Below are 13,741 nucleotides of genomic sequence, written 5' to 3'. Positions count from 1 at the left end.
AATAACAGGGGAAATTGTGTGTTATGTATGTGTATACTAGAATTCTTTGTACAATTGACCCTTGAACAATATGGGTTGAGCTGTAAGGGTCCACTTATATGCGGATTTTCTTTCACCTCTGAGACAGCAAGACGAACCCCTCCTCCTCTTCATCCTCCTCAACTTATTCAATGTGAAGACATAAGGATGAAGACCTTTATGTTGGCCCACTTCCATTTCATGAATAGTAAACATATTTTCTGTTGCTCATGAGTTTCTTTAAAAAAATTCTTTTCTCTAGGTTATTTCACTGTTAAGAATATAGTACCTAACAACTATAACATACAAAATATGTATTAATCGACTATATATGTTATCGGTAATGCTTCTGGTTAGCAGTAGGCTATCAGTAGTTTGGTTTTTGGGGAGTTAGAAGTTATATACACATGAATTTTCAACTTCTCAGGAAGTTGGTACCTCTAACCCTGTGTTGTTCAAGGGTGAACTGTACTATCTTCTTAATTTCTCTATACATCTAAAACTGTTCCTTGCTGTAGATGGAGGCTGTTGAAAAATAAATCTGTTCTAAAAAATAAAGGCTATTTAAAAAACTACAAAAAATGTGATTGAGTTATCTCTATCTTCCTATACTTTAGTTGAGGAAAGACTAAAACCAGAAAAAATTATAGTGACATAAATGCTATTATATAGGTTCAGAGAGTATGAGAACCCAATCAAAACCTTTAATAGAAATGATAATCTTTTCTACTAAATCATACCTTAAAACATTCGAATCTCCAGTAGTACCCAGCAAGTACCTTGTTCAGAGTTGGCATTCAAATATCCAGGAGAATGATGAGGAAGACAGTTCCCTATTGCAAAATGACCTAGATGTGGTAGACATAAATAATTAAAAATAAATGAATGAAGGTTAACTACTCCCTCTACCACCTTTTTAACAGTGGAAAGTAAGTTTCAGTTCAAATTTTGCCATATACATCTTTATCACACAAACGTCTGTTTTGGATGCCCAGTGAAATCCCAGGGATATATCCTTTTATGTGCTTCAACTACACTTTACATGAAAGGTTTTCTTGGGAGACAACAGAGGGAGAGTTGTTTCCCTTAGAGTCACTGGTAGGCAAACAGTCATTACAATTTTTTTTAAAAAGCTGGACACTACCATTTGTAAAAGCTGTGGTTTCCAACCTAGGAACTGGCATCAGAGCTCCACCACCCCCATGACACTTAGGAAAGGGGGAGCACAGCAGGAGGTGAGCCACGGTGAGCCAGGAAGCCTTCATCTGCACTCACAGCACTCCCCATCACTGGCATCACCGCCTGAACTACGGCACCTCCCCACCCCTGCCAGTCTCCTCCCCTGGAAAAATTATCTTCCATGAAACCAGTCCCTGGTGCCAAAAAGTTGGGGACCGCTGTCTTAAAGGACTCTATTTTGAAAGGTAAAGGGTGAAAGGTCACTAGATATTTATTTCTGGCTTATATATAGTATAAATGAGAAGTATCTCTAAAGTATTTTAGTCAACATCCTTGATTTCACCCATGAAATGAGAACCCATTATTAAGATCTATCATGCCAATGAACAGGATCCCTAATGTGGAAAAGTTAAGCTAGCAGAAGCTCTAACACCAACAACCTTAGGAGTGTGACCTTTAAAATTTAAAGCTAGTTGACCACCCCTGCAGTGTGAATTCCTGATTAGGGCAAAGTGAGGGCTAAATCTAGCAATCACACACTTTTATTCTACTATGAATGCTGAACTCTTTTAAATTTAACTACAGACACCATACCCCTCTTTTTCTCCGAGTTATCTTGGTGTTATGGCATTGGCAGTCAGTTTTTAATCCTGAGTTTTAATCTGAACCCTGCCACTATGAGACCTTGGGCAAATCACGTTATTCCCCTGGATCCTGGTTTACTCCTCTGAAAATGAGGGCACTGGGTTAGGTCTCTCTTGTTTGTTCCATCTATATAATCTAGCTATGTTTTAGCTGATGTAGAGAAAAAACATAAATATACATGCAGAGACACTAGCTTTTACTCTTTTGAGGGTCAAATTATATACACCATAAATATTAGCCTCTTTGAGTAATCAACTGTCAGCATTAGCCACCTCTCCCCCACCTTTTTCCTTACATCTTTCAGTGTTGTACGCTTTATCAAGGAATCTGTAGGTATTAGCAATACTAGCTGAGACTTAATTTATAACAGTAAAAAAAAAAAAATCCCCAAGGTAAAAATACTAACCACTGAAAGAGATTAATCACCTCCTCATCAATTCTCCGACCTACTAACTCTGCCTTCTATCAGGGTTGGTTTCAGAGTGGATGATGCTCTTAGTTCTGCATTAAAACGCGGCAAACCTAAGTCATGTTTCCAACAGCAGTCACCATATTTCCTCACATTTCCCATTTGGTCCTTTGAAAAACCCCAAATGTATCATTTTCTTTTAAAATTCCCTTGAATGATTCTTTAAGCTCCAGGCATATGTGGGGACGTTCCAGGTCCCGCGCCACAGGGCTCCCTCCTCCTCCTTTTAAAAAGAAGTCGCGGAGCTGGGGGCGCGCACCTGAGCGGCCCGGGCTCCCCGAGCCAGGGAGGGCGCGGGAGCCCGGGGCGCGCACCTGAGCGGCCCGGGCTCCCCGAGCCAGGGAGGGCGCGGGAGGGCGCGGCGCGGCCGGGCTCCTACCCCGCCCCGGGCGCGGGCTGCCGAGGGGCCGGGCAAGGAGGGTGGTGTGCGCCGGCCGCCTGACCACCACCTCGCGCTTCGCGTGGGCATATTTCGCTTCAGAAACCCCAAGTCGTTTTAGGCTTCCCGGTCCTTCCCCTGGGACGAATCGCTGCTCCAGCCCCAAGGTCTCCTCCGCTCCACCCCAGGCGGCCTTCGCTGCCCTCCTGCCTCGCGCGCGTCCTTCCCCAGCCTCGGCCGCGCGCCCAGGTGTCCCCGCACCCCTCATCCTCTCCGGCCCGCGTCTCCCGGCCTTGCGGTCTCCGGCGCCTGGGCCCGCGCTCCGGCCGCGGGTCCTTCCTCCTTTCCCCACCCAGCCCCGCCCAGCCTCCGCCGCGCCGGGGCTCCCGGCCGAGCCTCTCCTCCCACCTCCGTCCCCCACACCCCTCCCCAAGAAGTGCTATTTTTAGCAAATCCTCAGCGCGCCGCCGCCCGCTCAGCTCGCAGCTCGCAGCTCGCAGCCGCCCGCTGCCGCCCTCCAGAGCTCCCCCCGCGCGGCGGCGGCGGCGGCGGCGGTGGCGGCGGCGGCGCGTCCTGCACACCGCGCAGCGCGCACCGAGCCTGCCCCGCCGCGCCCGCCGCTCTCGCCGCCGTCTCCTCCTCCGGCGCCTGCCGCGGCCGGTAAGTCCCTGCTGGAGGAACAGCGGCGGTCCTCGAGTCAACTTTCAAGCCCCCTTTTGCTTCCTGCCTCGCCATTCTCTTCTCCTCCTCGAAAGATGGCTGTTTGGGGAAGGGGGAGAAGTTAGGAGGTCGCCGCCGCGGAGCGAAGGAGGGCACGACAGCCTCAGCAGGAGCTGGCGGAGGTGAGTGGCACCTTCGCGGGGTCCCCAGCTGGTGCCGGGGAAAGCCCTGGGAATTGGGGGCCACCGGTCCTCCGGATGCGCCGCTGCAGTCCCTGCTCGGGCTCCCTCGGTTAACGGCACCTCCGTCCGGACTCTGATGCCACTTGCCTGGCATCTCGCAACCCAGAGACTGGTGGGTTTAAGGGAACCTTTGTCAGAAGTTGGGGGCTAGGTGATCTTTGTGGTGCAGACCCTGGCGTTTGGCAAGGCAAACCGAGGCGAGGGGTCGGTGGCACGATTCTCCCCCGCCCCCAAATACACACCCAGTTCGTCTCGGAGCCGAGCTGTGAATGAAAAGTTTGTGCTGCCAACGTGTTGCTTGAGGGGAGCAGTGCTTAATGGGGGTACCTGCGGTGTTTCGTGGGGACTTCAGTTTCAAGTCTTCACATCGGAATACAGGGTTTTGAGAAAAGTTCAGGGTGCTGGGGGATGGGAGATAAAGCAGTTCCTTGGCTAGTGGAAGGAGAATCGTAAGCTTACTGAGGTAAACTGGTTTAACTGAACGCCACCTGAGGGTGTCACAGTGGGGACTAGAGAGAGCGGGGACGGGGGCGTTCCCTGAGCGCCCGGCTGGCTGGCAGCGTTTGTCTGGCTTCGACGCCGTCGCCCACTTGTCCGCAGCGAGAGGTGCTGGTGTCAGGCCTGTGTGTGTGGCGTGACAGAGTGGGACCGAGCTGCCTCCCGGAGCCGAGGCGCGGTTGTCAGGAGAGGTGGCCTGCGGCGGGGAGCTGAGGATGCCGTTCCTGTGTTGTGGACTTGGGAAAATTTTCTAGTGAGTCTCCTATGCTCTAATTTCAGGAAGATCTGTCTTTTTTTTTTTTTTTTTTTTTTCTGTCAGGAGGCGTGTGTAATCTCGTAAAAGCAACTTTTAGATTAAGTAACGATAGCATTTTGAAATTCTGTGAGAAATGAGATATCTGTGTGTGTGTGAAATATGGGAGTAGGATAAGAAGGGTTTAAAAAGTTTAACTTCTACCAGAAAAGAAAGTGAAGAGTTAATTCTTTTTTCCTCTCAAAATGATATAACAATGATTATCCAACTAAATACTCTTGATGTGCTAAGATTGGTCATAAAGAGTAAGATTTAAGAATTCCAAGTATTCGAAGCGCAGTCATGTTTTCAAATCTTGCAGGCGGTATTGAAATCTAGGAAAGAGGGAGTAAATACATAGAGAACCTATGTTAAAGAAAAAATAATGGGAGAGAAAACCTTTTGACATTTGAAAAGGTCTAGATGTTATTTTCTGCTGCCCCAGTAATCTTTTAATCTTGTAATTAATAACAGCACAGCGTAAGTTGCAGTTAATAAATTAAAAATCATGTTTATAGGATATCTTTTGAACTTGTCTTTGATACTTTGATATTTATTACAGAAATTATTGTGACTGAAAATTTGTTATTTAATGTATTTGGCTTTTACCACAAATATTTAGTACTCCTTATCTTTTTAAACCACTGTTCCAGTTTAATCACCCAAACATCAAATTACTGACATTCCTTCTGGAAACCATTCATATTTAAGATGCTTAATAAGAGTATTGTATTTCCAAAAGAATGTAATTTGGTTAGTTGTAAAACTTGCTTGTAATTTATTCTCATCCATTTTGTTTGAATGGGGCACATCTCAGGCACATTTTCTTGGAACATGTCATGTTTTGTGTAGGAAAAAGCTAATGTTTTCATATATGTTTCAGCTACAAAAGGGGTGCATGGATGGTGGGAATCCTGAGTCTGACCTTTGATAGGCTGCTAGCCAGAGAGAGAGATGCATTCCCAGCTCTGCTCCTGAACTGGTAATCTTCACTACAGAATGGATGTGATTAGATGCACATAAGGTTATGCAGAAGGAAGTTAATAGTTTTAAATTAAATAACAGTTTATGGGTAGGAGACAGATTTTTATTTTTATTTTGTTTTTACCTCAGTCTTCTTGTTTCTCTGCAGTTCAGCCTATTGGACTGGCCTTTATTGGAAAGTAGTCAAGACTAATACTTTGACTAGAGAGTGTTTAGCATACTAAACTGCTGTCCTCTGTGGAAATAATGATGGCTCTGAAATTAAAAGGTAGTTTTTAACCATGGTTATAGATATTTTTGATTGTTTTATGGCTAAATTAACCATGACCATTATTATAGCAGAGTGAGTTGCTTTATGAAGTTACTGCCACTATATATAAATAATTAATTATTATATTTATTTAAGATACAGATTAACTCTATTTGAGTTTTTAAAGAGTTTTAAATCTTAAGGCCAACTGACCAGATAAAAATCTGTTCAATTAACTAATTCAAATGATACCCATAATTCAGATTTTTATTACCATCTGCATCTAGGTTTAAATAGCTTTCATTTTTTATTAGAATTACTTCTTTTTTGAATTTGTTTAAATATTACAACATATCATAATTTATATCTGCTCAGCAGGGAAGGTGTAGGTTATTCTTAAATAGAGATATGGAGAAATAGCTAACAAGGAGAGTCATTTGAGAAACATATGGACATCATAAAATCCTTCTGTATGTAGCATCTGTACCTTCTCATTAGTGAAATATTGTAGTTATGGACATTTTTTGTTATTACATCCAAATGTGGTTTTTTATTTTTGCTTCAATGGATTTTTTGTTTGTTTTAAAATGTAGTTTATATTAACATTTAAGTTGGTAGGGGCTTTTATACTTGAAGCCTTTTTCTTTCAAAAAAGAAAGAAAATACTTAATTTTAATACTCATAGTTAATTTTCATTGCACACATCAATTGCATACATACAATTGTTTTCTAGCTTGTTGTGTTATAACTCTTATATTTCTTGATAATTCCTTAGAACATTTGAGAGAGAGGTAGGGTGACATATTGTTCTCATTTTAGGAAGGAGGCAACAGGTACACTGATAGATCCAAGGTTATGCAATAGTGAATCTGTGTGACGCTGAGGATAACATCTATATATCCTGTATCTTTATTACAAGATCAAGCTGCTCCTGTGGCTATCTTATGATAATTTTACAAATTTATATTTTCCTAGAGTTTTATAATGCTCATCTTTATATATGTGCAGATCATATAGTCAATTAAGTCGTAAGGGGATGGGCCCTTAGAGTTGCCTGCTGATGGGGAGGGAACCATGACTCTTATATGTAGTGTTAAAACAAATAAATATGCTCACACACACACCCCTCTGAGGGGTATTCATTCTTCCAATCAAGCCAAAGCCCGACTATTGTTCTGCCCCCATTGGCCTTGCCTTATCAACCAACATATAGCCCTTTAATAATCAAACACCCTTGAGGCTTATCCGCATTTTCTTTCAAACTTGAGGAGCATCAGCCTCACCGGCAAGAGAACTAAGAACCTTGGGAAGACAAAATATTCACGGAGGATAGTAATGTAGTGCCCACTCTAGAGACTACCAGTATCAGTCAGGGATCATGTTTTGGGGGTCAGGACACCCTCTTTCTCTTATTAGCTCTGCTTCTTTCACTGAACTTATAGATATCATAGTAAATAGAGGGCTTATGGAATTACTAGTCATTTGTGTCCATGTAGACCTCAAGTCTGAATAAAAGAGAAAATGGACAAAAACTTAGTTCTTTTCCTTCATCCTGCCAAATCCTCTCTCCTCCAAACCTCACTAGAATTTTTCAAGATAACTTCCCACATGATGTGGAGTCCCCAAAGTGATAGACTTATGATATTGCATTGTTACACTCAAAAGTAGAATATATTATCCAGGGTGCAGAAGAAAGCATTGTGATTTCATAGAAAATGGTAATATGTAATCTTACACAAGCATTTTTGAATAAGCATACAGTACTAAGAGCTTTCTGTTAAAAAATATGTGTTACTGTCCGTTTCCCTAAATATGTGGTTTATAGGAGCTCATTCAAATCATTTAAAATGTGAAATACTGCAAAGAAAGTTCAAGTGTGATTTCCTATTTCCTACAATGAATTCTGTTTAGAGCTTCAAAGTGAGGAAAACTCCTGACTATTCTTGCTGCACTAGAGAGAATATAGCATGCTGCTGGTGAGATTGAGGAGAATTCAGGTTGCTGGAAATGGTACTTTCTTCCCATTTCTACAGAAGCTGTGATAAGAAGGAGATGGCTATGGACTGGTCTTATTTGAGTAGAATAGTGAAGATTGAAATTTGAACTGGCTACTGAAAGGACGGTAAGATTTGGATAGACTATATATTGCTCAAAGTATTCAGTAGCAAGTAATGGAAACTGACTTTACTTAATTTAAGCATCAAATAAATTTATTAGAATATATTGACTGTATTTTTTTCTATTGCTGTGTAACACATTACCACAGATTTAGCAGCTTAACATAGCACACCTTTATTATCTCAGTTTCATTGCTCAGGAGTCCACACATACCTCAACCATGTCCTCTGCTCAGAGGTCTCATCATGTGTTGTCAGGGTTGCAGTCTCATCAGAGGATCAGCTGGGAAGAGATCCACTGCCAAGCTCCCTTATATTGTTGGCAGAATTTATCTGCTTGTGGTTTTAGGACTGAAGACTCCATTTGCCGACTATCAGCCAGAGGTCACTCTCAGCTGTTAGAGGCCACTTACTGTTCTTTGCCAAGTAGTAACCCCTCCCACAGGTACTCTTATACCATGGCAGCTTACTTTTTCAAAGCCAGCAAGGAAGTCCCTCTTACTCCAATCACATAAGACAGAGTCTTATATAACATGAGAATGGGAGTGACATCAGACTATACAAGGGCATGACTCTTTGGAGGTCAACTTAGGATGTGTGTATCACATTGACCAGCTCATAGAATCTTCCGGTAGAGTCAGAAGACCTGGCTTGGCAGCCACTCAATCAGAAACAAGGCTCTAAATTCCTCTGCAGAACTGATCCTCTAAGATACCTTTGCTGTCGCTGCTGGCACACCAGCTTCTATAGTGAAAGGTGGGTTCTGTATTTTTTTTTATTTCAAGAAAATATGAAAGTATGAACATTTTGGTTGCATTTTATATCTTTGCCTCTCCCTAGCTGGGGTTAGAGGTATGCCCTTCCCCTCCACAATGCTCATTACATCCCTTAGATGTGGGTCTACCCCCACAACCCCTGAATCCCTGGTGAACACCACCACCATTTGAGCACCATAGGGTTAATCAGTCAGTACCAATTTGATGGGAGTACATGTGGAGCCAATTTTCCTGATCTTGTGTCGCCTCACTTTGAATAATGGGCTTAATCTTAATCCAGGATAATATAAGCAGTGCTAGCTCACTGTCGTTTCTTAGAATTGAGTAACATTCCATTGTAAACATATACCAAATTTTTATAATCCACTCATGAATTGATGGGCACTTGGGTTGTTTCCATGTCCTTGCAATAGTGAATTGTGCTGCCATAAACATTCGGGTGCAGATGTCTTTATAATAGAATGTCTTATGCTCTTTTGGGTAGATGCCTAATAATGCTATTGCTGGATCGAATGGTATTTCTATTTTTAGCTCTTTGAGGTGGTTCTGTCTTTTAAAGAGAGGATTTTCCCTATGTAATAATGGAGTCCCATAGTTCAGGGCCAAAAAGAATGACAGGTATCCACTACTGAGGGAAAGAAAAAGGAAAAATGTGAGCGAATGATTGCTTAATGAAATGATTTTGACCAGGATAGGCATGATAACCATCTGGAGATAGGATTGAATTGAAAAGTGACTGGAGTTGTGTGACTCCTTGGAAAGAAAGCTCTTCCAGGATTTAGGAGAATGATGGTAGTGGGTCCCCATTTAGGAATGGTAGTGGTAAGAAAACAGTAGAAGCCTTTTAAAAGATGAATCACTTGCACTGAGAATTGACTTAATTAATCCTTAATATATGCCACATGCAAAAGACTTTTAAGGGACTGATTCCACTAATCCTTGCAGGGAACCAGTGCTGTGATTTGGAGGCCTGCAGCGTGGCCTCCCCTCATTTTATAGGGAGGGAGCAGAGCCAAGGACCATTGCAGATCCATTGTGCTATATCTACGGCCCAGTGACTATGGGGTGCTGTGTAGGGGCTTGGGGGTGTTTATCGAACACAGTATATCCTAAAGCACTTTGAAGGAATGATTTAATCTATTCTGTATCTGAAACTCTGGCAGCTTAATTCCTATTTTCCTAGTTCCACCTCCCTTAACCCCCCTGACCACCGCCCAAAGGTATACGGAGATTTTGAAAGGTTAAATACTTTGCCAAGGGTCATTCAGCTAGGGGTTACATTAGGATTTGAATCCAAGTGTGATTCCAGAGCCCACAGTCTTGTAGTAAGCATCTCATGCTCACAAGCAGTAAAGGAAGTTTCCAGGGCGAAAGCTGTTATTCCCATTGAAGTGAATGTCAGTGCTACAGTTGCTCTTGGGCTCCTTCACTCACCTTGAGAGAACTGGATACTGGAAGATGAGGGTTAAAGAGAGGAGTGAGAGAGTGTGCTGTATCATGCCTTCTTTTATTGTCCCAGCAGGAAGTACACATTATAGGTTTCTCTTAGATCTAAAAGTAAGAATGGGAAGTGGAGGCTGTACCTTTTTATTTCTACTTATCATTTTGGTTAAAATCAAAAGCTCTGTGTCTCCTTTCTTTCCTGTATGTAGATTTCTACTATTAAATTAAATCAGGAAACATTATGAATTCTCATTGCGTCTTTGGCCATAGGGTTTTTTTCTATAGCTTTTTCAGTAGATGCCACTGTTTTGATCTTGAAAAGTCTATTGAGACATTCTTCCTTTGTTCTTCTATTACTCAGTCCCTCTTTTTACTCTGTGGTGCTTCTGAATTCTATTCATAGATAGTCTACTTTCTTCTTCTGTTTTATGTACTCAAATCTCTTCTTTAAATGGATGTAGTTCCATTGATCAAAATCATTGGCCCAGATCCCCTTGCTGCTCCACTGTAAAATACAAACTCAGTGTGGGACCCAGGAAATTGCTTCTATTTTCTGTTAATTTTACTGAGTTGTACTCTACATCCCAGCACAGTATGAGGAAGCCTTTAATATTTCCCTGGGTATCTGATTCAAAATGTTAACATTTTAAACTGAATACCTCAAGAAAGCCCTCTGATTGGATTGTGTTATTAATCAATGAGTTACATACCTATGGACCACTCCACTGGGGCCAGGGAGATGGGGTACTGTGGTTGCTCCATCTGGGTCTAGGTGTCTACCCTTCTGGAATAGTACTATTCACAAAGAGGGAAATTGTGAGCAACCCCCAGCCTGATTGGGGTAGACTGTAATAATCTATTCCAGAGCACACTGCAGCTCAGGAAATCTTGAAATAAACTTATTTCTTCATATAGGTTTTAGATTTCCTAAACCAGCTTAGGCCACGTTTGACTTTAAAAGCTCAAATTCCTTAGCATGACACCAATTCTTTTACAGTCTGGACCTAGCCTATCTTTATTACCTTTACATTTTTAACTGTTGCCACTTCCTGCCTTGCACTAAGTAAGTCTTTAAGGATTTAAGTCCTAAGTTGGAGCTACCCAGGTGGGGAGATTTTAGATAAATGGGTATGGCCAGCCTGAGAGGATACATCAACAAGTAAAGAAAAATCAAGACGAGAGAAAGAGAGAGAGACTGAGAGAGAGAGAGAGAGAAAATAAGAACAGCATTTTAGTTTTTCAGTTCCTGTACCCCATCATTCTCAGGGCTGGTTCTACCACTGATTTTTCTGGAGTTATGTGAGCAGTAAGCTATCTATAAATTGAGTCTCTGCTTCTTGGCAATTGAAAGAGATTAAATACTACAGGTTTCTATCAGTGGTCATCTTAGCCAAAATCAGACTTTCATTCAACAGGGGTTCTATTCAGAGTATGCCCATTAGGAAGCTGTACCTTCTCTGCTCCACTTTTGCCCTAGACCCAATGTATGTCTCACCTCTTTAGTGATGCTCCTCTGATTGCTGCAGCTCACCATGATCTTTCTTTGCTCTAAATTCCTGTAGTAGTTTAGAGTTATGGCTGTGTTTTCACAGGATTACAAATTGAGTTCTAGTATTAATTGAGAAAACCCATAGTGAAAAGCTACTATAATAGTGAAGTCTTTAAAAAGAATTTGCATTTTTTTACCCAGAATAGCATATTTATATTTTTGAAATGTAGTATTATAGTACATTTAATATACGGATCTATTTACATATGTATTTGTGGTCTCTTGGCAATTATTCTGTGGCCCCTAGAAATCCATGGTTCTCCATGCATAATGGAAAGGAAGGCAGAGAAGATTTGGCTTCCTAATGGGCACCATTTCAAGATAAAACACCACAGGGAAGAATGGGCTGGTTTTGGCTAAGACTACTGTCTGCACAATGTGAACTTACTTTCATTAAACGTTTTACTTAAGTATGGAGGAACATAAAAGATAAAAAATTTTGCTTATGGATTTCATAAATTATAAAACCAAAGCCAATGACCAAATAAATATCAAATATAAATAACAGAACTGATGAAATTAAAAGAAACAACATTGACTTATGTGGCAAATGATGCAGTATTGTTGTAAATTACATTGCCAGTGTTGACTTTGAGGGTTATAAAGATATAGCCTCAGAATCTGTCCTTTTTAAATCTGTTTCTACATTTTACAATCAGTATAATACAGAAAATGTCCTTTTAAAAGTAGATTAAAAACAAACGATATTAACTTCAAGGCTTTGTTTTGCTGGTTCAGGGTATTCAGACTTTGCACAGGACCAAAATTCTACCAGTAAATAATCCTCAAATGTCATTTTTAATGAGATGTCACCCAGGAAGTCTATAACATTTTTTTTTTGTTCTCTTGAAAATGTGATTAGCATTGTGGAGTTATTGAATTCTAAATCAAATGTGTAAGTCATATCCAAAGATTGCTGAAATGGAGAACAGATTGTGTAGAAACTACACAGAGATAGGATGCGTGTATTATCTTCATACTCAACATGATGATGATTTTAACCACTATAATGCAGGTACTTTTGGATATACTACCATGTGTTCTGTAATGATTCAATTTATCCTCACCATTTCTTTGATTGGACTTTATTTGATTAGCAAACTATATATTATTTGGCCTTCACTTTGTACATGCATGATTAAAAGCACCAATGGCAAAAAACAGAATGAAAATTCGGTGGCAGTAGTTTTAAAATGCTTATTCAGAAATTGATTAGAATAAATTTATATATATATATAAGATTTTCATCCCAATGAAATACCAAAATGGAAAAAAATTCTATATCAGACTCATGGATCTCAGTTTGAAGCACACAGTTGCAAATGTTAATTTGCCACTAAAACATTTTACATCTTACTTCATGTTGTGTGTGGTTAACTAGATTGTAAGCTCCTTGAGGTCAAAGACTACATGCTTACTGTTTTTTGTCTTCTTCTATAGTACATTTCTTACAGTTGGTGCCTAGCAAATGTTATTTATATGTTGGTTATATGTTGTTATTTCCTATTACACTGTGATCTCCTTGAGGGCAGGGACTATTTTGTTTTACTTTGTGGTCTCTGAATGTTTAGCACAGCAACTCTCACATGAGAAATGCTCAATAAATGTTCTGAATTAAAGGATGGATGACTATTGGTTTTGTGTGTGTGTGTGTGTTCTTTTAGATCTCGTCTGTTATACACAGGGCACTTCTAACAGTTGTTTTAGATCAGTGCTGTCCAGTAGAATTTCCCATGATGTTGGAAATATTCTGTATCTGTGCTCTCCAATACTGTAACCACTAGGCATATGTGGTCTTTGACCACTTGAAATTTACTTAATGTAGTCAAGAGCCTGAATTTACTTTTATCTAATTTTAATTATTAAGTAATCAAATGAGGCTAATGAACAGCACAGGTTTAGATGATAAAGCCTCTATTCTCAGACTCATTTGCCCATATATCCAATATTACTATATTTTTTATTGTAATTAGATGTATTCATTAGATTTTGTTGTTACTGGATGGTGAAGGAAATCATATCACTTTAAAAACAGAGTAGCATATTCTACCACGTTAGTTTCATTCTTTTCCTAAATGACCAGTAACATTGCATGTCATCTCTTTATTTACCCCACCATCTGATTTGGTTTTTCATCATTTCTTGATTAGGCTAGAGGCCTGACACTTACTACTTTACCAAATAAGTTTTATATATACTTTTGTCTTTTTTTTTAATGACTCAGGTTTCCTTGCATTTGC

General features: G+C 40.7%; 1 protein-coding gene across 11 annotated transcripts in view; it reads left to right on the top strand.

The window, feature by feature from the left end:
* The first annotated feature begins 3,319 nt into the window (after nucleotides 1–3,319).
* HDAC9 (histone deacetylase 9) overlaps nucleotides 3,320–13,741 on the top strand; it is an 873,646-nt gene continuing 863,224 nt past the window's right edge. For 5 of the 11 annotated variants that reach the window (XM_076006392.1, XM_020289863.2, XM_076006388.1 and 2 more), the window contains exon 1: nucleotides 3,408–3,532. The gene's annotated coding sequence lies outside the window, so the exon portion shown is untranslated. Of the gene's footprint in view, nucleotides 3,533–13,741 lie in introns of all 11 variants that reach the window. The other 6 variants (XM_076006385.1, XM_076006381.1, XM_076006384.1 and 3 more) reach the window with 6 other exon arrangements.

Source organism: Microcebus murinus, chromosome 9 (genome assembly GCF_040939455.1).
Source record: "Microcebus murinus isolate Inina chromosome 9, M.murinus_Inina_mat1.0, whole genome shotgun sequence".
Taxonomy (NCBI): domain Eukaryota; kingdom Metazoa; phylum Chordata; class Mammalia; order Primates; family Cheirogaleidae; genus Microcebus; species Microcebus murinus.
The sequence above is the reverse complement of the archived record's forward strand: the minus strand, read 5'-3'. Positions and strand labels throughout refer to the sequence as shown.